Source organism: Molothrus aeneus, chromosome 8 (assembly GCF_037042795.1).
Source record: "Molothrus aeneus isolate 106 chromosome 8, BPBGC_Maene_1.0, whole genome shotgun sequence".
NCBI classification, from domain to species: Eukaryota; Metazoa; Chordata; class Aves; order Passeriformes; family Icteridae; genus Molothrus; species Molothrus aeneus.
In genome coordinates, this window is record NC_089653.1 from 32906039 (window position 1) to 32932902 (window position 26864).

Below are 26864 nucleotides of genomic sequence, written 5' to 3' on the forward strand. Positions count from 1 at the left end.
CTTATTATTATTATTTTCCCACCCCGTTTGCCTTCCCAGCACCAGCCACGCTTCAGTGTGTACAGAAGGGACTCAGCAAACACCAAGGGGGGAAATGTCAGTTTGCTGCATCACTTGTTTTTCCCCAAATGTCATGTGGGGGTACAGGATTGCACACCACGATGCAGCAGCAGCGCCATGGCTACGGAGCTCTCCCAGCTCCTGCTGCAAACCTTTCCTTCCAGGGGGCCCTTTGCCATGGATATTCAGACACCTGATGCAAGGATTTTAGCATCCAAAAAATCAGGTTGGGGGCTGCACCTGGAGCCTGGCAGCTAGCGGGGATGCTGGAGAAGGAAACCGAGGAGGCAGCATCAGTGCGGAAGGGAAGAACGCTCGGTGCCAAGAAAATCATTTGTCATGAGAGAAATACCTTTTAAAAGCTGTCTTCAGATTCAGCTCAGATGAAGGAAGCTGTTTTCTGAACAGGTAAAGGCAGGAAAGCAATTCTGAGGTTCTCTTTGCCAAGGGAGATATGCTTTAGAAGCAAAATTAACCCTTTCCTTTAGGTCAGCCTAAAAATCATAGAAACACAAAATCACAGATTGGCTTGGGTTGGAAGGGACCTTAGAGATCATTTACCTACAGCCCCCTGCCATGGGCAGGGACACCTTCCATCACACCAGGCTGCTCCAAGCCCTGTCCAAGGACAGTCCTGGTGCTCACAAACTCCCCAGGGATCCAGGGACAGCCACAGCTGTGCCAGGGCCTCACCCCCCTCACAGGGAACAATTCCTTCCCAATATCTCATCTAAATCTACCCTCATCCAGCTTGAAGCCATTCCCCCTTGTCCTATCACTACATGCCCTTGTGGAAAGTCCCTGAGGAGAGCAACAAATGACAGCTAAAAAATAACCCTGGAAGCAACAGAAAGAATCTGCTTTGGGCACTGGCAGCACCAACTCACAGCTGCAGATCCAGAGATCCCAGTTTGACCTCTTCCCATGATTATGGAGCTGAATTACTGTAAAGGTTCTCTGAGCACACCCTCCTGCAGCATCCCTGTACAGGCAGCAGCCCCTGGGGACAGGAGCAGTAATTTGGAGCACTCAGGGAGTGCAGAAGTGGAGCCTGGGGTAAAGATGCACAGATGCTGTTTTCAATTAACATTTTCTAAGTGCTGTTGAAAGCAGACTGAAGAGGTGCTGAAGTGACCAAGCCATGGTCCTGTTCCAGCCAGATGCAGCCAAAATCTTCTGAAGCTGACTCCAGAAAGGTGGGAAGAGCATCAAGACTGCATTTAGGTGCATTTAGGATTCCTGTCCATTGGGACTCCCAAGGAAGCTCAAGTCCGATGCATCAGTGCCACAAGAGCTCCCACTAAGAGAAGGAATTAGATCACCACCACCTCACCCAGAGCCAAACCCATGGTGGGACCAGCCCTGTGCAGGCTGCAGCCCAGCTCTCCCATGGATTCACTGCCTGTGGTTTGCCAGGATGCTCAGGCTTTCTTCACTTTCACAAATCACCCTTTCCATGGGCCCAGAGCTGCCAAGGGCACTCTGAGCACTGCAGACACTGCAGGCACACAGCACAGATGATGGGAATGCCAGCAGCCTCCAGAGAGGCTCTGGGGACCAGACACTCTGCTCACTGCCCCTGTTACATTAAACATTTCAGAGGGACAGTAAAACTTGTTAACATACTGTCAGAAATAAAAAAAAAATACCAGGAGAAAGAGGAAACTCCACACAACAAAATACCTGGGACTTTGGAATAAATCCACAGCTGATTCATAAGGACAACCCAGGACACAGCCTGGATTTTTTTTTTTTTCATTATTTACCTGACCAGCAGCCTGGAAAACAGTGCTTCTGCCCTGGCAGCACCCGAGGACATGAGCTGATTTCTCGTGATCTGCCAGGCTGCAGGACCAGATGCTGTGGCTGCTTCTTCCTGGAAACATCCAAGGTCAGGCTGGACAGGGCTCTGAGCAACCTGACCCACTGCAAGGAGTCTGTGCTCGTGGCAGGGGGTTGTGAGTAAATCATCTTTAAGGTCCCTTCCAACCTAAACCCCCCTGCGATGCTGTGAGAGCCCCTGGTGCTCCCAACCTGCACATCCCACACTTGTCATGATTACAGCAGCAGCAGAAATGATGCAGTGGCCTCCTCTGCAAAGCCCTTTAATAACATTAATGTCTGTCAGGCCAGACTTTAAGTATTAACATATGGGGAGAAAAGCCAAATAACTTAATATTATTGTGTGTGCTTCTGAAATAACACTCCACAAGGCCTCTTATACTGAACATTAAACCTGCTTAAAAGAAGACATTTGAGCAGAATCAATTATTTTGCAGTAATTCTTCACATTGAATGAGGCATTTTAAGTATATGTTGTCACAGCAGAACTCTTCAGATATTTAAAAGCATGTTTTCCATGAAATTTAGTTACAAAAACAATAATATGAATGTGAAATTATCCTTTATGCAGCAAAAGGCTTGAGAGCAAATCCTTCCCATGTCTGTAGACAGGAATATTCACAACATTATACCAAAGGTCCTACCAACACTTCATTATAAATTTCTCCCCTTATATTCAGGGAATTAGAAAAGTTTCTGCCTAGAGGGGATTGTTTTCATAAACTCGGTGCACAGAGGTCTCAGTACAGGCAGGAATGTTTATGGAAAATCTGAGATTAGAACATTGCAAACTGACTGGTTTCAAGTTGCACACATGTAAATCTATAAATAGCACGTGTGTATGAAAAGGGAAGAAATAACACATTGTGCAAAAAACCCCAAGTTTGTCATTACAATGGAAAACAAACTTTTTTTTTTTTCCTATTTGACTAAAAATCTAATTTACTACCAAGCCATTCCATTTTGCTGCTGGATTGCCACAAGTGTTATCTCCAGGAGCTTTTAATACCAGCTCGTGCTTGCAGCCCTCAGCAGGTTCTCTGCAGCAGGGTGGGTTTAACCCTGCCACTGCCTCCCCAGGAGCAGAGCTGGGACACTTCTCCTTGCTTTGGGACCACACCTTGGCACACCAACAGCAGCTCCAGTGCAGCCCAGCAACTGCAAAGCACATGGAAACAGCAAAACCCAGGTGGTAAAATGCTGTGCAGCACCCTGAGGTTCAGGCAGGAACACCACAGTGCTGGGTTTGATCCTAAAATCCCAGGAATGGGCACTGGGAAGGGGTGACACTCTGGGGACATGGCCATAGGACACACACAGCTCCTAAAATCCCAGAAATGGCACTGGGAGAGGGTGACACTCTGGGACATGGCCATAGGACACACACAGCTCCTAAAGTCCCAGAAATGGGCACTGGGAGAGGGTGACACTCTGGGGACATGGCCATAGGACACACACAGCTCCTAAAATCCCAGGAATGGCACTGGGAGGGGGTGACACTCTGGGGACATGGCCATAGGACACACACAGCTCCTAAAATCCCAGGAATGGCACTGGGAGGGAGTGACACTCTGGGGACATGGCCATAGGACACACACAGCTCCTAAAGTCCCAGAAATGGGCACTGGGAGGAGGTGACACTCTGGGGACATGGCCATAGGACACACACAGCTCCTAAAATCCCAGAAATGGCACTGGGAGGGAGTGACACTCTGGGGACATGGCCATAGGACACACACAGCTCCTAAAATCCCAGAAATAACTTAATATGATTGTGTGTGCTTCTAAAATAACACTCCACAAGGCCTCGACTCTGGGATGCAACATCCCAGAAATGGCACTGGCAGGGGGTGACACTCTGGGGACATGGCCATAGGACACACACAGCTCCTAAAATCCCAGAAATGGCACTGGGAGGGGGTGACACTCTGGGGACATGGCCATAGGACACACACAGCTCCTAAAATCCCAGAAATGGCACTGGGAGGGGGTGACACCTGAGTACAGCAACTGCAAGACCTGCCCTGACAAGGGACAAAAGAGCATTTTGATGACCACAGGGTTATCAAAAGCTTGAAAGACAGCAATTACATCAGATGGATAAAATATATACTGCGACATCAAAATGAAACTAAAAATTAAATTAAAATTATTTTAATTTAGCTGACTCAGTTGGGATAATCCTACCCTCTACAGCATTAGGGCTTTGGCCAGTGAGGCACTGCAATCTCCTGAAATCTTATTAACTCAGCTAACTGCACTTTGCCTCCACTTTCTTCTAATTTTAGACTGAAACTCTCTACAGCAGAGCCCATGCAGGGCGAAAACAAATTTTAAACATTACACTTTGCTGAAATGTACTGCAAGTATATTTTCTTTTGAAAGAGGCAGGGTGGATCATTTGACTGAAGTTCTCAGGATGTTAATATTTGAGGGCAAGCTCTGCTTTTGCAGTTCCAAGGGAAGGGGACAGCGAGGGAAGGCAGCACTGCTGGTACCACAGAGCTCCTCAGAAATTCCTGCTGACACAGCTTCCTCTTCATCTCTGTCTCATATCAAGTTAGTAGTCAATGTGTTATTTTAACAGCATGACAACAACTATACAGAATGTCAAATAGTTACCTTTTATCTGGAATTTTATTCCTGCCATATATTTCAATGGAAATATACAACTTAATGTTGCAACATATTTCATGGTGAAATGGGTAATAAAAAAACTATAGACTGTGCACTTCCCTTACAACATAGAGGAGGGATACACTGAAAATCTCTACTGCTTGCTACTCTTTATTCTCCAAAACCTCCACACCAATCTACTGTGTCTGAACTATAAACATCGCTATTTTCAAGGCTTTTATTTTTATCTTTTTAATGAAGCAAAATATAAATACAAAATATGCTCTGAATCCATCTGGCCAGCCTCAGTTTCAGTTCCAGAGTGATGTAAGGACAGAGACAGAGGACAAACCCCACAGACCACACTCTGACCCCAGGCTGGTGTCCCTCACCCTGGAGGGAGGTGCTTTCAGAACCCCAGGGAAGGACAAAATCAGCATCAGGAAATTTTACACCAGCAGGTGCAAAGCAAAACCCCTCTCTCATCTCCTGCACCATTCTGGTATAATATATAAAATATATATTGTGCTGGGGGTGCACTCAGGAGCAGCTTCTGGAATCTCAAAAAACGCACACAGAATCACAGCAGAGTTTGGGCTGGAAGGGATCTTTAAATGCTGTTTAGTCCAGCCCATCCTGCAGTGAGCAGGGACATCTTCAACCAGACCAAGCTGCTCCCTGCCCACCCATCCTGGCCTTGGACACCTGGAGGGATGAGGTGTCAAATGTCTCCCCCTGTCTGACATGTTTTTAGTAATGCTTTCAGTAAACTGAAAGTTCCCCTGTATCTTCAGAGAGATAAATTTTCCCTTCTAAGTGAACTACAGACCAGGAAAGAAATATTCCCTGTCATTTTCCATACAGATGACAGCTGGCTAATTAGTGAAATTATAGCTTTGTCAATATCACTTCATTTGCTCAACCCCTCTTGCTATTAAAGAAAAAAAAAAAAAAAAAAAGAGAGAGATCTGAAAGATGCAAACTCTTTCACATATTTGTGTTTACCCAAGAAAAGTGTCCCTTCTCAAGGGAGGCCTGCTGGGCAGAGCTGTGACAGCCACAACAGCCACATGGAGCAGTCTCCAGGACTCATTTACAACTCTCATTTATGGTCCCCTGGCTTGGCCATGTCCTACATGAATAATTACAGACAAATACACTGCTGGAGCACGAGGAGGACACTGAAGTTTTAGGTGTTGAGAACATGAGGTATCTTAGGTGAATGATGCTCAGCAATTTTTCCTGCTGGAGGATGGATTTACCTGCGGACCATCAGGCTTCTGAGCTTTCCCCTCCAGCACCTATGCTGAGTGTACTTGTTCTGCCCTGTGCACCTTCCAGAGTACACAGGAATGTACCAAATAAACCACCAGACTCTGCCTTCTGGTGTATCCCAAGGTTTTATGTCAGTCTAGGTCTGCCCTCCAGCAGGGCCTGCCTGGCAGTGGTGCACAGCCTGAGAGCTGCAATAACTCCCAGGGCTGTGACTTTTCCCTGACCAGTGAACAGTTAAACCAGAATCACTACCTGTAGTTCTTGATGAGGTCAAAAAATGAAAAAATGGAAGAGGATGGTACCACTGGAGCTGTATAAACCCAGACAAGTGCTCCCATGTCCCAGCAAAGCGCTCCCCTGCCAGCTCAGGACTCGGCAGAGGAGCCTGCAGGACCTGCTCTGACCCCCACCAGAGGAGGTTCCCAAACACATGACTACACTCTGAGCTCCCTCTGGGCTTTCAGAACCTGCACAGCAGCCTCCAGCTCACCCAGGGGCTGCCTGGGCACAGCAGCAACACAACAGGGCATCCTCAAAGGATTGCCAAGCCCTGCTCTAGTCACACCAGGAACAACCTCACAGTCCCATCCTTTTCTGGGCCAGGCACGAGCTCAGCATCTGTACTTGCCCAGCAAACCCATGCAGCCTGCAGACATGAAACAGGAACAAAGCAAAATCCCTGAATTCCCTGGTTTTGTTTGTTGACACTGATTCCTCTTCAACTGCTTCCTCTGCCAGCAGGAAAGCCCAAGGCACTGGATGCCCATCCATCCTGAGCTGGGTGACACACAGCTGGTGACAGCAGGCTGGGACAACAGTCCCCTTTTGTTTTGTTTTTGCCCAGGATTTGTGGTCCAGGTCCCTCCTTGAGAAGCAGCCCTGGAAGCACCAGGATGCTCCCCCAGCCCAGGGGGCTCTGCTGGCAGGGGCAGAGATGAGCAGGGTATTGAATTTGCAGGGTCGCCAGACAAAGGAAGGAATGATGAATCTGACTCCACGTTCTTGGGAGGCAAATTTATTATTTTATGATGCTATACTACATAAAAGAATATTAAACTAAACTATACTAAAGAATACAGAAATGATACTTACAGAAGTAGAAGGACACACACCTACCATCCCAAAAATGGGCATTGGGAGGGGGTGACATTCTGGGGACATGCCCATAGGAGGGGACACACTCCTCCTACAGCAGGCTAAAAAGATAATAGTGAAAACTCATGACTCTTTCCAGAGCCTTGACACAGCTTGGCACTGATTGGCCAAAGGGTGAAAACAACTCACATGAAACCAATGAAACAATCACCTGTGGGTAAACAATGTCCAAACACATTCCACACAAGCAGAACACAGGAGAAGCAAAGCAGATAATTATTGTTTTCCTTTTTCTCTGAGGCTTCTCAGCTTCCCAGGAGAGAAATACTGGGCGAAGGGATTTTGCCAGAAAATATGACAGTGACAGCAGGGAGCAGCTCCAGAGATCTCCAGCACAGCCTGCTCCTCACCCTGCTCCTGCCAGCAGCCAGAGCCCCTCATCTCCTGGAGACCTACTTCAAGATCTGCCCTTGACACAGATGCTGTGAAAGCTGGAGTGCAGAGAGCACCGCATCCCACAGCTCCTCCTTTTCCCCGGGAGAAGCTTTGGCCCAGCAGCTTCATCACTTTGGCTCACCACAATAACCATGGACAAGAGGACACAAGAGGACATCACCAGCAGCACTCCCACCACACCAGCTCCTCTGTGGGAGCTGCTCCCTACACCCTGGAAAAACCCATCCAAGCCCTCAGCTCTGCTAATCAGGGCAGAATGGCAACCCCAGCTGGATGTGGCAGAGCCAACAAGAAGCCAAAGGCTATTTTGGAAGGCTCTGAAAAACTGCTGAGTGGTGATTTATTCAAGAGATTCATCAGTTCACCAACTTTCCGAGGCTTCGGAGATGGTATAAATGTAACAAGTGAGTCTCTTGCATGAATAAAAAATTACGTTTTACATAAATTAAATATATAATTTGATTAAACATGTTTATGTCTCGGCAGTGACATTTAGAATAGGAAGTATTCATTTTCTGTTTTGAAAGGAAAAAACTCTTTCAAATGTAATTTGAAGCTGTCAAACCAATCTTCTTTACAGATCTTTTAAATGTCACATACCTTCGAAAGGGGATGGCAGATTCCTTTTAAATATGCAATTGCAAACAGTCCAAGGAAAATCAAGAATTTATTAAAATGTGCTACTGACATTTATACTGATTAGGTATAGCCCTTTCCTCACTCCCTTTCGATAGACTCCCCTACAAAAGATGTGTCACAACAGCTCCCATTAACTCTGTGCTTGCTCTAATTCCCCAGCACACAACCAGCCCTTCCCAACCAGCAAAATCCAGCTGCAGGAGAAGAACCTCCTCTTCTCTAGGGGCAATAATATGGATTTGTGCTCCCTCTACATGAAGAGTTGTACTTTTTGATGATTTCTTACCAGCATGCCTGAAATTTATAACCAAAAATATTAACTGCACTTACTTTAAATCAAGTGCAGCACTACCCCTAATGGCTTTAAATGGGAGAGTGTGTTAATCACACACATAAAGAAAACCCACTGCAACTCATTTCCAACAACTTTACAGGAGCAACCTGTATGTTTTGTTTTATAGTCACAATATCTATCCTTATATTATTCATTATTTACCCCACCTAGAATGCATTTCTGGACTGGTTTTCCTTTCCCTTTTCTACCAGTGAATGACCAAGTGCAGCAATGATGGCAGCTCCCATTCCCAGTTGCTCCCCACTGACGTATTGGACGTTTTAGGGTCATTTTATTTTTTTTTTTTAAAGACAAAGAATTTAATGATTATTTCTTCCCCTCTGTCATCAGGTCAGTGAAGTGCACAGGCATAACTCTCATTAGCATTAATGGAAATCTCCACTGTAAATTCTCCCCCATGAAGCAACATTAAAAGCAAGGCCATCCTGACCAAGCACATTCAAACTGGAAAATAAAATATACCTCCCATTTCTTGCTACCTCCAAAGGGAAAATGTAATGGAGAGCAGGAGATTAAGCTACAATTCCTGTATCAAATCTTCCTTGTACTCTCTAATTTCTCAACACAACATACACAATAGTTACTCCTTAATGACCAGAATTTGTTGCAGGTTATTGAAAGATTTTATTTTAATGTTCCCTCAACTTTCTGGTGCATAACACAGACAATTACAGCACAGCCACTGTGACATAAATCACAATCACCACCAAAGCTGGCTGTCTTCAAGCTTATACCCAGTACTTAAAAATCCTTCAATACCTACCCATCCACCATGGAAAAAACCACACTGGTGGGTTCAGCTTGTGAGGGGGAACAAAGTCACCTTCCACCAGTGCCCTTCCTTCCCTCCACCAGCCACTGCAAAGGGTGACCAAGATTTCTGGGGATTCCCAAAGATGAGCTGTGGAACTAGTGACATAAATATCAATACCCAATCCCTCGGTGAGCAGCTGCTCTCTGCTTCATGGCTCTGTCAATACCTTCTGCTGACACAACACTGATGATCAGTGTCAGAAACACTCCTTAAACACAGCCAGGGAAAGCTGAACACTGTAGGAAAGCACATCCATTTTCATGGGTTTCTCAACTGTGAGAAGCTGCCCCTCAGAGCTCCTCCATGGCTCCCCTAAACCACATCTCCTGCAGAACCCAGGAGAGCTGGGCCACCAGAGGAGATCCTGCCTGACCCCGGCCACCTGGACAAACTCACACCCCATGGGGAAGCTCATTTCGGCACTGAGCCCCTTGAGGGACACAGCATCACTTCCCAGGTGAGGGCACTCAGCAGCTTCTATATCCCATCCAAATCATTTTTCCTGCCCCCACAAAAAACCAAGGAGTCTTTTGGCTAGCTGAGGCAGTGTTATTCCCATTCCTTGCACTTGGCAAGTGGTCCTTGACCAACACTCATCCGCAGGGTAGCCACAGCAAGGAATTTGTGCTGTGTCTGCTTCTCAGCATACCCAGCTGCTTTTATTCATGGTAACACACAAACACAAGAACAACCAAACAGCTGAGGTGTAAATGGGACCAGCTCAGCATTGGTTGTGTCCATCCCCCTTGGTTTGTGGAGTCCAGTCCCACCAATCCCTTTGGATTGCTGGGGACCACAAGAGTTAAGCTTTCTTAATGCTTAAATCAACTTCAGCCACTCCACACCACTTTCCAAACCTCCATAAAGTCTTCCTATAGGTTTTGTCCATAAAAATGACTTGTCTGGTCTTCAGGCAGGACTCCCTTCCTTTTCCAAGGAATGAGTGGAGGGACCAACCACCAAACCCTGTACATGCAGCATTTGCAGGCAGGCCATTCCCCTGAGGAGAGCACCTTCAGTCCCTGAAGGTTTAACACTCATGACTGGCAGCCTTGGGAGATGCCAGCAGGCTGCTTTCTGTCTGTTATTTCTGTCTGTTATTTTCCCCAAGCTCTGCCAGTGCAGGACATGTGCCACTTTTCCAGTGCCGCCTGGAAAAGGCAGGAGATCTGCCCAGTGGGCTTCCCAAATGCACAGCCAGTTTGATCCACGTCTGAGCTACTCTGGAGCAGTTTTGGAGCCTGCCAGCAGCTGGTGTAGATCAGCATCAGCCCAGCAGCGTGGCAGGGAGCTGAGCCTGGCCTCCCATCCCTGCAGGAGCATCCCTGATTTCCTCTGACAGAATCAGCACACTCGTCACCAGCCTTCTCCTGAGCCAGAGCAGGAGGTTGGCCTTTATTTCCACTTTACTGCACCCTGCTGACCCAGGACACCACTTAAAAACACCAAGGATGGAGTGACAAGATTTAACAGTCAAGTGATAACCACACTGGGTGCTAAAAGCCTCCTTGGGAAGGCTCTGCTCTGCCATGAGAGCAACAGACACATCTCGGGAGAGCAGCCCATAGAGGGGCCAGACCAACCCCATGCCTGCTGTGACAGCAGCAGGAGACCCACTGACCTCTCTCAGGCTGCCTTCTGGGAATTCCCAGCAGGAGCTTTCCAATGACAACTGCAAAGCCCCCTCTGCAGGAGTCGGTCCTGTCCACACCTGTGCCCACTTCCAAGCAGCTCCTTCACTCCTTGAGGGTTTCCTAAGCCAGCAGACCCACAGAATCACAGAATAATGAGGTTGGGAGAGACCTCTAAGATCATCAAGTCCAACCACAGCGAATAGCACCAGCAGCTCTCAGTATTGGGTGTCCAGCACAGACACCATTCCTCCCTCCTGCATCATGCTGCTTGCTTGATCTGTGGAAGCAGGAATGGGAGAAGCAGCCAGGGAAGGAATAACACCTTAAGATAGTTATGGAAGGAATTACAGAACCATAACATAAGGAATAACACCTTAAGATAGTTATGGAAGGAATTACAGAACCATAACATAAGGAATAACACCTTAAGATAGTTATGGAAGAAATTACAGAACCACAACACAAACTCCATCCAGAGTGTGTGAGTACACAAGCATTTCTCCTGCCACATTGTAATTAATGCAAAACATGCTAGGATTTCATTCTTCTGATGCAACATAGGCATTATTTTTGTTGATTTGTCCAGCTGGGTTTTTGAAAGCCATGGCTTCCTGCATTCCACAACAGAAACTTTACACCCACCAAACCTGGTACCATTTCATTTTATTCTTCCTGTCTTTATTCTATTTATTTATTCAGCTAGGCAATGTGAGAGGCCATAAATCGCACTGCTACTTAAGTCACAAGGGGAATTCCTTAAAACATAAGTAAAAACTCATAAATAACTTCCTGCAGTCAACAATGCATTCATTTTCTTCTCTGCCTTCCGACTAATCTTCCAGCTAACAAATCAAATCAAGTGCCCAAACGTAATTATTCTGTTGTGATAATCATCTCCTTGTACTCAGAGCACACCTTGGCTTATTTCTTCTCAAATTAGAACTATCAGAGAGGCTTGGGATGGTGGGAGAGAGGAGGAAAGGTTATGAGCCATTGATAAACCCAAGGTACAACAAGGAAACTCAACTTGACCAAAGGACCAAAGTCCTGCATCTTGAGCAGAAGGTTGGGCTTTTTGTGCTAGGTTGGTAAAAAAAAAAAAGTGATGCCAAATCCAATTTAGATTCACTTTTTATTAGTATGACTCATAGTACAGTTTTCGAGGCAATGAAGTGCATGCTATAAAAAAAAAAAAAAGATGATTTTAGAAGCGGGACAATTCCCCTAAACTTGCTGGAAGCAATGTAGCTACAAATAAATCCAGGAATTAATCTGTGAGTCAGTAGAAAGGCAAGAAACCTTCACAAAACGTAACCACACAGGACAACGTGGGGTGAACATTTATTTAACCTTCCACGAAATTTGCAGTTTGCCCTGTGACTAGCCCTCAGCCCTTCCCAAACCTCAGCCCTTCCCAAACCTCAGCACGTGCCCACCCCTCCTGCCTGCTGTGGGCAGTGACAGAGCCTGGTGGTCATTCCCACTGGGATGGAGGCCAGGGATGATGCTCCAAGGGAACAATGCCACCCACAGCCACGGCCCCACTGCATCACCACTGGATCACAGAGTGATGGCCAGCACCAAGAGCAGGGCCAGCAGCATCAGGCTAAAAATAAACCCCCAGAAATGAACTGCCAGCCTCCTGAGGATGCAAAGGCACAGGAGCAACAACAGCCCTGACACCATCCGTGTGTATCCAGCACGGGGAAGGGACAGGGTCAGAGGGGAGGGGGTAAGGGACCCAGCACAGCAGTGGAAATGCAGTGGGAGTGGGAAGAGAATCCCAGCAGGTGAGGGGCAGCCTGCCCAAGCACATCCTCATCCTCCCCAGAGCACAGCTGGGGAAGGCAGAAGCTGCCACAACCCATATGGGGATGTGATGCTGCCAGGCAGGGTCCAGGAAAGCAGAGCTGGAGGGCAGCTGGTAACCCTGCTCTACATCATTTTCTTTTATTTCACTGCTTTATTGTGCCATCTTTAAACAAAACCCCCATGACAAGTTCTCCCATGCAAACACCTTTGGTAAGCCTTTGAAAATGTGCAGGTTTGGAACACAGAAACCATCAGCCAGGCCAGTCAGGCTGAGCCATTCCCAGTCAGGACATGAGCATTTCAGAGGACACCCAGGTGATTCCAAAGGCTGCAGGTGTGGGAGCCAGGGGTGCTGAGCAGGGCCCTCTCACACAGCTCCAGCAGCACCCCCTGTGCCTCACCAACACAGCCACACCTCAAAAACAAACACCTGGATTCCCTCATCTGACCTACAGGACTGCTTGTGTGGTACAGAGGGCAGGAAGGAGCAGCAGAGCCACTTGGAAAGTGTTTGTTTGGTTTTTTTTTTAAATTAGCAAGTTTGGGGAAAGATGCACACAACACAGGAGACAACGCTCTGGCTGGTTAAACCCTTCAGGTAAAATACTGCAAACACGGATGTATCCTTCAAGCAGGACCACCACTGAGCTGCTGACAGATGATTCCCCTACACAGCACCTTTGTAAGGTGAGGAAACCCTTGCAAGCCCAGGCTGCTTGTGTGTGCTGGTGCAGGGAGGCGGGAGCAGCACAGATCCCAGAGCCTGACCCATCCCATGGGTTTCAGTGAGGGAGGGATGGTCACCAGGGCACCAGCCACAGCTCAGGAAGGGTCTGCAGCACTTCCCTCCCAGCAGACCTCACCTGAGTTTTCTGAGGGTTGTTTTCTTACTTTGATATACTTGTTTGATGCATTTCGAGTGATATATTCCTAATTGTGTATGATGGAAAGTGATTTTTGTAGAAAAAGCTGTGATTCCCAGATGAAAATGTTCATTTAGTGGTTCAGAGGAAAAAAAAAAACCACAAGAGATTTTACACAAGCAGAGGCTCCCAGAGCTGAGGGGGACCAAGAACCACAGGACTCTCATCCATTTTAGACACGCAGCACAGAATTACAGAATGGTTTGGGTTGGGAGGGGTCTAAAGATCATCTTCCAACCCCCTCCCAGGGTCAGGGACACCTTCCACTAGACCAGGTTGTTCCAAGCCCCATCCAAGCTGACCATAGTCTCGGCCAGCTCATTTAACCTGATCCTCTTCAAAATGTTCTGAAACCCTCAAATAAAGAGCTCTTAGTGCAATAAAAAAAAATCTTCTATCATTTCTATCAGCAGCTTTAACTCCCTAACACTCCCTTGCACAAAGTTTACATTAGGAAAAATAATTAAACAGCTATTGGACTGATTCTGTGCTTGCTCAGCAAGTATCAGTACCTTGGTAACTTCCTTATGACTTTACAGAGTTTCCTGCAATTCCCAGAGAATTACCAGAGTTTCTGGGTACCCTTTCATGCAGGTTATTTCAGGGGTTTGGGACTTAGCTTGTGGCACATAAGCATGGCATCACTCACACGAGCCAACACCTGCATGACTCCCTAGAGCAGATATGAAGTGCTGAGGCTGAGATTCCAAGGGATGGCCACTGAATTCACAGAAAAACACCAATTTGTGAGGGAAATGCTGTTCCAAGCGCCCTTTCCTTCTGCACCAGCCAACAGGGAAAGACACGGTGTACCAGGGAAACCCACAGCAGGGTTAGGTGGGATTGGGAAGAGACAAAGCAGAACACAAAAGGCCTTCAGGCTCTGGGGCTGGGAGCTTTTGGGGCTGCTGAGCTCTGACCCCAGCACTGGTGGAGATGGGGGTGATGATGAGACATTTGGATGGGATATTTGGGAGGAACTGTTCCCTGGGAGAGTGGGCAGGCCCTGGCACAGGTGCCCAGAGCAGCTGGGGCTGCCCCTGGATCCCTGGCAGTGCCCAAGGCCAGGCTGGACACTGGGGCTGGGAGCAGCTGGGACAGTGGGAGGTGTCCCTGCCCATTGCAGGGATGATCTTTGAGCTCCCTTCCCTCCCAAACCATTCTGGGATTCCCTGAGCCTGTGAAGCAGCAGTGACCCTGCAGTGGCCATGAGCTGTGGGGTGGCTGCCCCAGAAAATGTTCATTTAGCGGCTCAGAGGAAAAAACCACCAGAGATCTTACACAAACAGAGCCTCACAGAGCTGATGGGTAGCAAGAGCCACAGGGCTCTGGTCCATTTTAGACACAGAACACAGAATTACAGAATGGTTTGGGCTGGGAGAGGTCTTGGGGAGCACAGACCTGACCTGGGGTGCCTGCCCAGCTGGCACCACACTCCTGCTGTGGGGCAGGGGTGCCTGGCAGGAGCTCAGCAGGAGAGAGGATGGAGGTCAGGACCCACTGAACACCTCAGCTTTACATGGTGTGTATCTAGCCCAACAAGAAATGTATTTTTCATGCCTTATTTTCTTCTTCTATCTGCTATTTTCAAGTCCCAAAAAAGCTACTGGACACAGAGCATCATTATGCACACCACAACCTGAACACAGCAGGAAATTTTAACATTTCAGCTGCATGCACAAAACCCTCTAACACATGTATATTTTATTTGATTTACTGCAATACTTTTCTTCCATCTCTTGAAAGTAATTTTTCTCTAAAGCATAACTGCTTAATTGGCAAGTGTACAAAATATAATTACACTGCATACAAGTTACAATATTGCTTATGGGACTAACACTGTTGATGCATTCTGCTTTATTTTGTGTTTAATCTCTATTAAGAGATCTGTGTGAAAATAGCAAGGTACTCTTGATCTTAAAAACATGACATGTAGTTCAGTCATTTCCTAACCAAAGCCCAAACAAATCCAATTGAAAGACAACAGAAACTTCCTGGCCTAGCTTGGCACATCCTAGCTAATAAAATTCTTACATTCTCCTCTAAAGAAAGTGCAGTCCACAGGACACTGAAAAAGAAAATCCCCAGCGTCTCCAGGCTGAGGTTTGTCACATCCATTAGAGCCTGAGAGCGATGGAAGGACGTGGCACACAGGAAAACATGGCTGTGTGTGACAGCATCAGGGGGCTTCATTACAGCCCCACAAGGGCCTTTGCAATCCCATCTCTTACAATGAAAGGATGAAGAAGAATCACAGTGCCTGACTCATGCCATCAGTGCCTGGTGCTTGGCAGCAGAGCCTCTCACCTTCTGTGCCCCTGGCTCTGCCAGCCAGGCCAGTGCCATTCCCAAACTGGAGGATTTGCCATTCCCAAACTGGAGGATTTGCCACTCCCAAAGTGCAGGAGGATTTACCACTCCCAAAGTGCAGGAGGATGTGTTGGGAGAGGTTTGGGTTGGTATCAGGAGAGGGTTCATTCCCCAGAGGGTGGTGGGCACTGAACAGGCTCCCCAGGGAACAAGCACTGCCCCAGGGCTGTGCTTGGATTGTTGGGCTGTCTGCAGGGCTGGAGCTGGACTGATGATCCATCCCTGTGGGTCCAGCTCAGGAGCAGCTGTGGGGCCCTTCCAGCAGCCCATGCTGTGAGCACTTACACCCAGGAGTAAGTTACTCTCAGGAGGAGATGCCCCGTGCAGAAATGGGTCTCACTGCTCTGACAGACACCTACCATCGGCACGGTTTAAGTGCCTTAAAGGTTTATTTCATTTGCTTGAGTAATGGGATTAATGTTTGTTTGTTTAAGCTAAATCATACAAAGGCAAACATCTAAATGTCCTTAATTCACAGCATTAGCCCAGGCTGTGTTACCACATGAGCCCATCTCGCTGTCCTGCTTTTAATTGCACCAACAAATTCCTGCTTTGCTCCAGCTCCTCTCCCAGAGATCACACAGCACAGGGACACCTCAAGAAGCCAAATAAACCAATCAACATTGTCATTTGACATTTTTCCACTCCTTGTTTTCTTTGCCACTGTTTTTCTACATATTTGACTTCTAGACCTAAAAAACCCAGTGTAAACCCAGCAGATATATCCCTCTGTATATATATTTTTAAATTGAGATAGACATGATAGACCTCTGTGCATAGATACAGGGGTAGATATACAGGTATACAAGTGGATATATATAGATATACACACATATTGAGGGGAAAACAATGTTCCACAACAGCCACAACAGCTCCTGCACACTCAAGAACCACACAGACCAGAGCCCAGCAATCTCACAGACCCCATCCATGAATGATGGATGAGATGGGCAGACCCACCTGCAAACTCACTTAAAAAGCAGAGTAAACCTGCAAACATCCAGCTGGATATTCCCACTTCAAAATAAAAGCAAACATGCACACAAACACATTGCTTTCGTTCCTACCACTACCCCAGCAATGTACAATTCGTGCTTAAATCTGAACTTGATCTGTTTTGATCAGTTTTCACTCTTCTGCTCATAGGTTTCTCACCAGGGACAGAGTTATTTCTGATGTACCATGGTCACCAAGAGCTGGCTGGGAGCTTGACTAAATTCTGCACAATTAGATACAGCAAATGACTATCAGAAAAAGGAATCCTGCACCTAAATTAACTCTCAGCTGAGCCAGGCATTAGCCACAAAATGGACCAATACTGTCCCTATGAACTTCACACCCCATGTCAAGTTCCTGGTGCTGGCCCAGAGGTAAATCATCCCTGTGACAGATCCAAGGCATTTTTTAAGGAAATGGTGGGAAATAACCCACGATCTTTCCTGAGTGCTCAAGGTCCCACCCTGCAATCTCCCTCTCCAGACAGAGGTGTCCTCTCTGCAAGTCACCCTCTGGAAGAAAATCTGTCATGCTGATGCTTGGGATCTGCGAATCCCTAGATGCTCTCATTTAAAGATGGGCTTTCATGGATTCTGAGGTCAAAAGAGACCCCTGTGATTTTCCAGCCTGACATGCTGCACACTGACTTACCTAAATCAATCCCTGCTTGAGCCTCCCTCACTCCAATGAGCACACATGCCTGAACTTGGCATTTCCAGAGGTGGAGGAATCACCAGCACCTTCAGCAGCCTCTTCCACCATCATCGGTGCTGAAACCACAGATCTCAGCTCTATTCTTCTCCTGGCTTCACCTTCCAGCTTTCAGCTCTTGTTAAAACTCTGCCTGCCAGACCCAAGAACTCTTTATTACTCAATTTATTTTCCCTGTGACAACACTAATCCCCTTAATTAATTTACCTTCCAACATTCTCCTGGATAAGCCAGGCAGACAGAGGTCCTGGCCCCTTCCCCTGCACCCCTTCCTGGCTCCTTTGGCATTCCCACAGCCCCTCCTGGACAGGCAGCAGGGACAGGGTGGCTGCCACGTCCCTCCCCAGCCTGGCAGCCACCTGCCAGCTCAGACAAGGAGCACACAGGACCTTTGGCCATGATATCATCTCAGTGCTGCTGGCTCGTGCCCCCGCGCTGCCCCACCAGGACATGATTTCTGCAGACAGCATCCTGGAGCTACAGCCCGGCTTGTTTGCTCTGAGATAGAGGAATTTACAGTTGGCCATCTGAGAAATATTACCTGCCTGTAGCCAAGCAATACAAATTGCTGTCACCAGCAGCAGTCACTCCTGTTTGTTATTTACCACTCTGCCAGCCCCGGTGACATTTCAAGCTCCAGCTGCGGTGACTCTCTGCCTTATCACAGCTTGCTCAAACATTAAGCAGTGTGAGGACAAAAATGAGTGTTCAGGGAGGCTTCTGGAAAGAGTTGTTTGGGAATTATTCCTGGTTTTACCACCGGATTTTGAGAGCTCAGCCAGTTGTCCTGCACATCCCCAGTCCAAAGAGTGCTGCTGTACCAAGCTGCATTTCTTGCTGAATTTTAAGGAAACAAACCCTCCTCAGTTACTTTTATCAATCCCATTCACAAGCTCTTAAAGTGAAAAAAGAAAAGTTGGTCCTCAAGGATGTGCTGCCCCTAAACCCATGACAAAGGGAGCTGAGTGCATCACCATCCTGCCTCCATCCTCAAATAAATCCTCAGGATGCTTGCCCAGGACTCACGTGGAGCTGACAGGTCTGCGGCGTCCAGCCTGGCCCATTTCCTGCTTTTCTACAGTAACACAAGGTGAGCATTGCCACAGTTCACAAGAACTCTTGAGTAGTTCAAGACTCAGTAAAAAATACACATTACTGGCTCAGTTAGCTCTGTAAACCTCTTCAGTGAGAGGCACCAGGGCTGGGGCACAAAGGTCTGACTACAGCAGTGACTGCTCAATGTTCATTTCTACCACAACATTCACAGGGACTAAACATATCATTACTTTTCCCCATCAAAAAGTGTAGAATTTATGATTTTTCTACCCAGTTTTATTTCTAATATCTTACAGAACTGTTTGTTGCTCTCATCAGTACCAGCCACAGTTTCTCTCTGCATCCCTTTCCCTCAAGCTCTGATTTCTGTTTTTTGCTACTGATTCCCCTCTCAGGCACCTGGATGTGCAGATGTGGACTGAGCTGGAGCATCCCAATTTGGCAGCCAGCACCTTAAAAACCCCAGAGCCCCAGCTGGGATGGGAATGGGTGAAGGTGGAACAGACAAGCAGAGACACCTGACCAGATTCTCCCTCCTGCCACATCATTCAACAGAGTTTTTTCAGAAACAACCACAACAAAAAGCAGCGGCCACAACCTCACTGCCTGTGGCTAGACCAGAATGAGAGCTCACCCCAGCACAGGGTGAAGCTAAAGTTGGCACAGGTATTCCAGTTTTAAGCTTTGGGACACCCTAATTCCAGGTTTGATGTTTAACTGTACCATTTTTTTGTATGAAAAAAGGGAAGAGTTCAAACAAATGGCGAGTGAAAAATCTACATGAGCTTGTGCTACAGGATCATGAAACTTCTGAGAACCATGAGAACATGAAAACTAATGAAAAAAAAAGGGTTTTTTCCACATATTGAGTTGAAATCAATTTCATCCACAACTAATCACAGCAAAGCTTAAGGCTCTCAACTTTTAAATGTAACATCTACTATTTAGCTTAATTGCTTTGCTTAATTTACTGGCTCCTTCCAACATCCCCTCTCACGGAAAACCTGGTTTTCAACATCAAAATGACAAAAAACCTGACACTGTCTGACAACTCTACAGGTACCACCAGCACCTCTTATATTTGGCCTCACCTATCTTTTAAAAGGGAATTTATTTGCAGGGTTTTCTGTCCACTAACACCAACAAAGGACATTTCCCACACCCCAGGGTGTGACACCCACTGCCTGCACAGGGACTCATTGCTGGTTTTGCTGATTTCCTACCCCAACAATGATGTTACCAGCTCCAGCACTGTGCCAGCTGCACAGAAACCACAGGGTTTACAGATTTCCATCTCTTCCCTCTGCCTCTTTTGGGGCCAATCCTGCACTCCTTGTGCACCTGTTACTATCCCAAAGGCCATCAGCATCTCAGAGGGGCTCATCCATGCTCCCAGCCAGGGTCACTCACACCTTGCAGAGCCACACATTTATAGTCATTCCAGTAAAAACCAAAAGCCAGGCTAATTTTGGAATATCCCACAATTTTGTGCCAACAAAAATTCAGCACACAAGCTCCTCTTTCTTCAGTGTGAATGGATCACAAAAAAAAAAGAAAAAGAAGATAGACAGCATCCATTACATATCTGTTATATTTAGCAACAGAGAATCCATCTGCATTATTCCTGGTCTCATTAAAGACTTGGCTCCTTGTAAATATTGTGTCTGTAATCCCCACGTTTTCCCTCTGAGCCTGCTTCAGGGGTCTATTTCTGTAATAATTGGTGTGTGTTGTTGCACAGAAACAGTGGCTGAGTGTCTGTCAACACTGCACAAGTGAATGTACACAGGAGCAACTGCAGCACAACTCCTGTGGAAATCAGCTCCACCAGGTCCCTACAGCACCTCCTCAAAAAACTCCCAGCCAAGGAACCTGAACTCCACACCTGGGCCCAAAAAATGGTGGGATTTGGTCAACCTTGGTGAGGCCACCACAAAGATCCTTCCTCATCCCACACTGCTCCAGCTGCTGGGTGAAGCAGAGCCCAAAATTCAATAACCAGGCAGGTTTATTTAAACGATATAAAACCTAATTCCATCAGTAGGGATGAAAAGGAGCCCAGGGCAGTTACTTTCAGCAGGATCACTGTTTTTTATTGGCTTAAAGGAGACATGAAATCACTGCCAGATACGGCTAGAGGAGCAAATCATTAATAATTAAAATCTACAACTGATGCATTCAAGTAACTCAGGTTTTATTTGAATCTTTACATAAAGTCTCAGAACAGATGGGACTTTATGGATGCCTATCAAGATGCCTACCCTGATCCACCCTGGAAGACCATGTATGTGAAAAATAAGGCTGAATTATCCAAAATAACCCTGGCATGCATGGACACACAGCTCCTGCCAGCTGGGGACCCCAAAAGGGATTCCAGGGACTGCCCTCCCCTGGGAAAAACCCCAGAGCAGGGATGAGCATCCAGGATCCCCCAGAGCATGCTCTGCTCCTGGCTGGGATTTCAGGATGGGCAAAAAATCCCATAAAAACTCCCAGAATTGGCAACCCCACCAGGCAGCAGCACTGATGACCTCAGGGAAAGGTTGGTGGCTCCATCAAAGCTGGTTCCAACCACACTGAGCCCGGCTGCAGGGGTCTGACAGCAACACCCCAGGAGCTACACTCGTCTCCCCGCTGGATAAAACACGAGAAACACCCAGAATCACACCATCAGTGGGAACAGAGGCAGTGACACACACACACAGCCCTTTGGGGCATCCTCTGCAGCAGCACAGCTTTGATGTTCTCCCCCAAAACACGGCCCTTGCTCTTCACCACGCTCCTCCTACATCTGAATTACAGACCTCAGACCAGGCAAAGCAAAGCCCATCCCACCCACACTGACTTTCACATCATGCAGGTGCAAAACTCTGCTTCCACCACGTGTTTTTCCCCTCAACTAGAGCTGCAGTTCTTTCTGATAATCCCATGGAAGTTCCAAATCATATAATCAGGCTCCAATAAATCACAGCACATCCCAGGGAGAGTTTAAGGCAAAGCTGGGCGGAGCTTTGAGCTACCTGGTGTAAAGGAAAGTGTCTCTGTCCACGGCAGAGGGGTTGGAATTGGATGAGTTTTAAGGTCCCTTCCAAATCAAACCATTCTGTGATTCTATAAAAACATTACAGAGGAAAAAAAAACCCCAAGCTTTGGCAGGAGGGCCCCCATGACCTTCCCACACAGCATCACCATGTTCCCCCCTCACCCAGATCAAGTCCAACAAAAAGCACACTCCAGTGTTCCACCTGCATTATCACCTCAGAGAGGAGAAACAAAAACTAAAAAGCTCCAGATGTTTATTGCTGGTTCTTAAAAAAATCTCTGGTGCAAGAAAGGGGAGAGCACACTTATAAAGCACCATTGTAGAACTGAACAAGTGACACTGATTCTTCTGTGCTCTGCCACCAAAACTCCTGCTGACTTCACACAGAATGTTATGTGGTGACTCCCTGGTAAAATGCCAAAATCCCAGACTCCTCACCACGATGGGGCAGAGCAGAAGCAGAAGCAGAAAACACGTGGGTGGTACAATGAGGAGATTTGGTTTCCAAGACCTTGTTGCTGCAGAGGATGGTTGTGACATTTTTCATCCTTTCACCTAAATCTTATCTTGTTTCCTTTGGCAAAGGAGAGGAGGGAAAAAACTCCAACTATGGGAATGTGGCATAAGGAATGGGAGGTGGCCCAGGCATATCTGACCATGACAGACTGCATTCTAGAATTACATCCTCATACTGGGTGTGACAAACTGCATTTGAAGTTACATCTTCCAGCACCACAAACAGCAATGGAGAAAACACCAATTCCTGCCTAAAACAATTCTGTTATCCCAGTAACCAGAGCAAAACCAGCAGTGACTTGCCAAAACCTCCCCTCCAAAGTTTCAGCACTCCCCAAAACCTCCCCTCCAAAGTTTCAGCACTCCCTGCAAGAGGGGACCCCAAAAATCATCTTGCACCCCCTCCACCTGGTCTTTAATTCAGCTGTGAGACCTGACCATTTCTCCTTTCAGAGTTCATAATCTAAATATCCTTACAGCTGGACAGAGGGATCTGAAAAAAACCCCAATTTCTAGGGCAGGTGTAAGTCATCAGCTCAAATTGAATTGCTCACCAGAAGCTCCACTCTTTACTTCTTTAACTTACTACAACCAAAATACAAAGCAAAGACAGGAACCCTCACTAGATCTATGTGAGGAGTAAATGTGACACCCATCAGGTTTATGAGACAGCACCATCCACCAGATCTTAACAAAACACTTGTCAACTGCCAGCGCTGTGTTCCCAGCAGCTTTTCCATTTCTTCTGCTTTAAACATGAAGCCTCTTTCAATTTCCACAGCTAGTAAACACCCAGGGAAAATTAACCTACCTTTTCCAAATGGTTGGGCAAACCCAGATTAAGGGGTTTTTTTTATTACTATATTTCATTCTTGCCAGAGTCAGCCGAACTGAAGAAGTTTTATTTGAACTGCAGCCAGCCTGATGGATAAATCAACTTTTCTGGCCAAAGGCTTCAATGTGTTAGTTCCAGCTCATGCCTGGGACCTCATACTTTGAGGCTGATGTTTTTTCTGATACAAGGAATATTATCACCAGACCCAGTGACAAATCTGTGTACTGAAATGCCAGAGTTAAGGATGACAGTTTGTGCTACAGTTCTTGCTGTGGGGAGATTCCTGTGAGTGTTTTCCATCCAGGAAAAGCAGGAGAGGAAAAAGGGCACAAGTTTGCCCTTGGAGGAGTGGGGGGATGAGAGGGAGCTGTCAGCAAAGGGGCTCTGGGGTGGCAGCTCCACCGGGCAGCCAAACCCCCAGATCCACATGGGCTGGAAAACTGCCTTAAAAAGAGGGAAAGCTGACAGCAAGAAAACATCATCTGTGATTTGTACGCTACAAAATTGACAATAAAACCCTGGACCAGGGAAGCATCTCAGTCTGAAATTCTAGGAGAGAAAGGAAAAGCCAAGTGCTCCTGCAATCCGTGCTCCTAAACACGGGAGAGTGCCACCTCTCTGACTGAACTACCTTATTTTCTGTTCAGCTTCAGAAACACTTGGTTGTAACTTTGAAAAGGAAAGATATTTTGATTGCCCATGACTGGAGACAGCTTGGATCAAGTGAGGAACAGCCCTGAGCCCCCAGGTTTGCTAAGGATGAAAGCCAACCTCCGTCCCCCCTAATGGCTAACAGGTGGGTTTCACAAAACGTCTCCAAAAATAAAAAGCTCCTTTCTAAAAATACCCCCCCTGCATTCACAACGCCAGAATTTCCAGAAAAAAATACTGACGATAGCTGACGTTTCCCAAACAATCGCTTTTATGGGAACTTGGGGCTGCCCCTGCAGCAGAAAGTTTTGCCAGGCAAAGAACAGAAATCCTTGTTTAAGATTTTGAGCCCCGTGGACGGACCCATTCCCTCAGCCAGCTCCGGAGCTGGAGCACAAATCAGCTTTATGGAAGTAACAGATTACAGAACACATCGCTACAAATTTTTTTTTTTTTTTTTTTTTACTAGAGGATGCGTAATTGAAATGTCTGAGATCCAACAATCACCTCGGAATTCATAAATACCTCATAGTATTCCAAACACACTCTCCTATAATGAGACCGTCTTCAATTTTCCTTGGTAAAAGAGAGACCTTTAAAGAATGCTAAAGCAGGTCGGCGCCCTTATGCACTGATGGAAACAGGAACAAAAGCATTTTGTCACCAGGCATCTCGTCTATCATTATTTCCCTCACTCTGCTTAAACAAACCTAAAAGTACGTGCCTCTTCTTCCTCCCCCCGTCCCCAAATACCGGCAAAAAGCGGGATTTCATCCCGAAAGAAAGCCACCATCTGTATGGGAACAAGGGACCGTTACACCGAGCCGGCAGCGCCGATCGCTTTTTCCTCCTGCTCCGCTAATGTTTTTTAAAACACAGGATTAAAATGTCATCCCACCCCTCCCGTTCGAGGGAGCCGTGTGTATTCCTCTCCTCCGGTCACGGTGTACTTAATCAAGTGTGAATGATTAAAGTACTTCAATTAGAGCTACGTACATTCATTGCAGGCAATTCAAAGGCAGCGGAGAAGTGCAGCTGAAAGAAGAAATTACTTCTACTACTTTGAGATCTCCATCTCCTACTTTCCTCCTCCCCAGCACAGCCAGAGCCCTGGGACCCGGAGAAGTACCAGGCGCTAAGCTCCAGCCAGGATTTACCTTGGGGGCACGTCCCTCGGCAGGACAAAAGCCTATTCTTTCCCCCTCAGCAAGTCCTGCAAGTTTGGGGGGGGGGGGAAAATGTTATTTATTTTTTTTTTTATGGTGGAACGGAGGGGTGCGAAAAGAACAATCTCAGCGCCTAAATCCACGCACCCCCTCTGATTTTCCATTCTAGGGATACCAGGGAAAGGCTTAAAACGTCCAGATGGAGGGGGGAAAATATAGGTGATAAATAAATAGTGGGGAAATGATTCTGATTTCTGGCGGAGGGGTAAAAGGTGGGAGGGAAGGAGCGAGGCGCGGCCCCGCGGACACCGCGCACCTCCGCGGGTTAGAAGCGTGCAGAGTTGCTAAGTGACTGAGGGGCGAGCGCGGTTATTCAGCAGCAATAAAAATATTTTTTAAAAATTAAAATTAAAAAAAAATTAAAATGCTAAACCAATTTTTTTTCCTCCCGTAATCTACCTAAAATTAAGATTAAAAAAAAAAAAGCCAATAACTAAATACACTATTCCCCCCCCCCGCCAAAAAAAAAATAAATTATAAAGGCAGCGCAAGGCGGCGGCTGCTCCGCGTCCCCCGGAGCATTGGCCGCGCCGCACCGCGGGGTTCCCCCCTTGCCCAAACTTTCCTGCCGCCGCCGCCCCGTTAATCCCCCGGCAGATGTTGTCGGCGGCTCTCGGCACTAAGTAAACAATGCGGGGCCCGGCACAACAAAAGATTTCCCACTTCACCCCGCCGCTCCGCGCCCACCCGCGCAACTTGCGCGGCCGCCTCCCACCACCATCACATTTCCACCTACCCTCCCCTCCTCGGGTTTGTTTTTTTTTTTTGCCTCCTCTGTCCCCCTCGCCGGTGAGGTTGGCTAAAGCAAAGATGTCCTCGCTTTTCCCTTGTCCTTCTCGCCGGGAAGCGCAGCCGCCGCCGCCGCTCCCTTACCTGCTCCCGGCCGCCGCCAGCCCCGCGCCGCTCTTCACCGCCGCATCCCTTCCCGCATCCACCGCCGGGCTCTGCTTGCCGGCGATCCACCTTAAAAACGCCACCCGCTCGCACACCGCACAAAAAAAAAAAAAAAAAAAAACCAACTTAATCCTTCCCCCCCACCCCCCCTTTCCCCGCTCTCCTGCTCCGCCCGCCGCCGCGCCGGGAGCGGACGGGGGCACCGGAGCCCCGCAGCAGCAGCGGAGAGGATGCTAATTGCAACTTGGGGGGGAGGGCCGCTCTTCCCCCCCCCCCCCCCTTTCCTGCTTCCCCTTTTTTTTTTCCTGCTTTTTTTTTTTTTCTTTTTTGTTTGGGTTTTTTTTGTTGTTTTTTTCTTTTTTTTTTTTTTTAAGCCAGAAAGTGCCCGGGCGGCGTTGGGCGGAGCGGCCGCTCCCCCTCGCCACGCTGGGTGAGCGGAGAGCGAGGAGAGGTAGAGGCTCTCACTGCCTCGCTTTTTTTTTTTTTTTTTTTCCTTCTTCTTTTTCTCTCTCTCTCTCTTTTTTTTTTTCTTTTTTTTTTTTTTTTTTTGGCAATAGGCGGGGTCTCTCCTTGCAAACCAATGACACAAACCCACATGGACCAGCCTCGCCCCCTATAGATACTCTTCACTACAAATAGGCTCTCTCGGGGGATTAGTGGATCAGCTAAAGTACAAACAGACGCAGCGAGGAAGGGGCGGGGGGGGGGCGGCGGGAGGCGCCGGGGGTGGGGACCGGCACCGGGACCGTGCGGGGCAGGGCAGGGCCGGGGCTCCGGGGGCGGGCAGGGGGCTTCGCGGGGCGCGGCGCCTGTTGCGCTCGGCGGCGGCCGGCGGAGGGGCGGGGAGGGCGAGCAGGCAGGAGCGGCCGCCGCCGCCGCCGCCTTTGTTCGGCCACCCGCGCTCAGCGCGCCCGGCCCGGCCCCGCAGCAGCGCGGGCACCGCCAGCGGCCCCGGGGGACGCCCGGCCCGGCCCCCGCGCCGCGCTCGCATCCCGGATCCAACCCGGCTCCATCCCGGCCCCATCCCGGCATCCCGGCCCCGCAG

The 26864-nt window shown here is 47.8% G+C and overlaps 1 protein-coding gene across 2 annotated transcripts in view; it reads right to left on the reverse strand.

The window, feature by feature from the left end:
• CTBP2 (C-terminal binding protein 2) overlaps positions 1–25912 on the reverse strand; it is a 132406-nt gene extending 106494 nt beyond the window's left edge. The window contains exon 1 of one of the 2 annotated variants that reach the window (XM_066554992.1): positions 25799–25912. The gene's annotated coding sequence lies outside the window, so the exon portion shown is untranslated. Of the gene's footprint in view, positions 1–25661 lie in introns of both variants that reach the window. The other variant, XM_066554993.1, reaches the window with a different exon arrangement.
• Positions 25913–26864: the final 952 nt, after the last annotated feature.